Source organism: Grammomys surdaster, unplaced genomic scaffold (assembly GCF_004785775.1).
Source record: "Grammomys surdaster isolate TR1022 unplaced genomic scaffold, NIH_TR_1.0 172, whole genome shotgun sequence".
NCBI classification, from domain to species: Eukaryota; Metazoa; Chordata; class Mammalia; order Rodentia; family Muridae; genus Grammomys; species Grammomys surdaster.
This window is the reverse complement of record NW_021604620.1, coordinates 691,208-693,688: the sequence shown is the minus strand read 5'-3', so window position 1 is coordinate 693,688 and position 2,481 is coordinate 691,208.

The window sequence follows — 2,481 nt, the reverse complement described above, 5'->3', positions numbered from 1 at the left end:
CCTCCTCCTGATGGTGGGAAGGGTTTGTTCGTTTGTCCCTACAGGATCAGCCTTGGTCTATCTGGATATCAGCACGGACACCCAACAAGAAATTGACCTGTCTATCACTGACAGGAAGGGGAAGGAAGAGACCCAGAAGAAGATATCCACAGCCAAGGAACAAGATCTCCTGGAAGGACATGCATAATCTAGTAGCAACTTCACAATGCACATGCCCTCCTCAAACCTCTCTCTCTCTGCTGTTTTAATGACATAGTCTTTGTTATATTGCAGGCCTGTTCCACTACTGGTCAAACCCCTAATTCTCTCCCCAACATCCACCACTGGTGTGTTTCCAATCAGAAAACCTATGATGGCAAGAACCAGGCGCACAGGTCTGCAGACTGCACCAACCACACAGGCGAAAGCTCTACTTCTGTTCCTGTCTGTCCTAACTCCATGTCTGTAGCCCTTTCTCTGCCTCCTCTATTGACAAAAAGGTCACAAAGGAGAAGCAGGCTGCCTCATGAATCAGGATTTTTATGGAGGCTACTGTTATTGGTCCTATAAAATTGAACTCAGCTCTCACAGAAATAGCCTGAAAAACCTGATTAATTGTCTCATTGTTGTTATAGATGACATATAGAGAACAAAAATCATGGGGAAACCATATCCCACCAGCTATGCTGCGTGCCCCTCTGCTCATGTTCATGTCTCTTGATAGCTGGTACAGGGCTCCCAGTCCACATTAACCCATAAAAATATTCTTGAACAGGAAACACAACTGAGAAGAAATACTCAATCCTGGCTACAACATGTTCCATGCGCTTCTGGCCTTCTGCTCCTCACATCCCACCTCAGTGCCCAAGATGTTTATTCTGTGCCTCCCTTCTGGGTCCCCTCTTAGTCATGGCACCTGTTAATTCTACCTTGTATGGTTCTTCCTCAGACCTGGGTTTCTCCTTTAGTAAACCCTTTAGTTTCTCCCTCTTTGAGGGTCCCCTACCTCTACATTCCTGTACAGATGACCACTATTCCCAGAGTTGTACTACAAAACAGGACGACTCTGGACCTCCTGACAGCAGAACAGGGTGTAGAGAGGAGGTTGTGTAGTCCTTGAGGAAGAATGTTTTTTCTATGTAAATGAATTGAAATTGTTTGAACAAAGTATTAAGGCCCTTTGCAACTTCTGCTACAATTTGAGGTCCTGATAAACCTTCAATGATCCTGCCTCCTGGTACCCCAACCCCCTCATTACCTGTCTCTTGCCTCTAATGGGCCTGATCACAACCATCAGGGGCCTCTTCCTTCTGGCCCCATGCCTAATAATACACTTTCTCAAAAAAACAAGTTATTAATATAGACAAAGTTAACATCAACCAAGTTCTGGGACAATATAAAGCTCTTCCCACAGACTAGGCTGACACCTGAATCTCTTTTCCATCTGAAAAATGCAAACTGTAGAACTTGCAGATCTGTGAGCAATGCCTCTGAACATAGACACTACAAAGCTAAAGGCCTGGTGCACTATATCATGTGTTTTGACTAACCTGTGAGTCAAAAAAGCAAACAGTAAGCATTATACCTAAAACACAAAGAAGCAGGCCCACAGATTGTACTATTTGAGCCCAGAAATGTGGATTTGATAAATCCAAAGAATAGGAATAAAAGTATTTACCAAACCATAATAGTTAAAGACATTTCAGTAAAGAGTATCTGCTGTTGGACAGGTAGAATCTTAACAATTTCAATTCTCAGAGAATTGTCCTCTGAGAGGGACCTACCCTTTTATAGTACATGAAATTCTCTATCTTGTCAGTTAGCAAATTTTATAACACAATTAATCCTTCCTGAGACTGGCACTTTGAGGAAAGATGACAGAGATGAATTTAGGGTAAAAGGGTCAAGGAAAGACCCTGACCCAGACTTGACCCTCAGACCAGGCCAAGAAACAGAGTTCCACCAATCCCGAGCTTGCCCCAGACTCTGACTAGACTCCAACAAATCCCAGACCACCCCGGAAGCTTCATCTCTTGAGCAGCCTTATATAAGACCTGCCTTCTCCTCAGTTCCCTGCTCCTTGTCAGAGCAGAGGCAGCCACTCTTCTGGGTTTTCCCTTCCAATAAATCTATGTGAGGTTTTTTACATGGTGTGACTTTGTGGTATTTCTTGGTTCCTGATTGCCAGGGTACCTTTCCCAGGAGAGCTGTAACACTTGCATCGGGGAAACCTTCCCTGCCTAAGCAGAACTATACAGTTGGGGAAACCTTCCCCTTATTAGAGCAGAGCTGTAACACAATTAGGAACTGGACTCTAATTGTAAAGGGCACCATTCTGTCAACGTCTGATTGTTGGAAAGTACGGATTTTGCTTCTTTCTTTCTTTCTTTCTTTCTTTCTTTCTTTCTTCTTCCTTCCTTCCTTCCTTTCTCTTTCTTTCCTTCTTTTCTTTCCTTCTTTTCTTTCTTTCCTTCTTTTCTTTCTATCCTTCTTTTCTTTCTT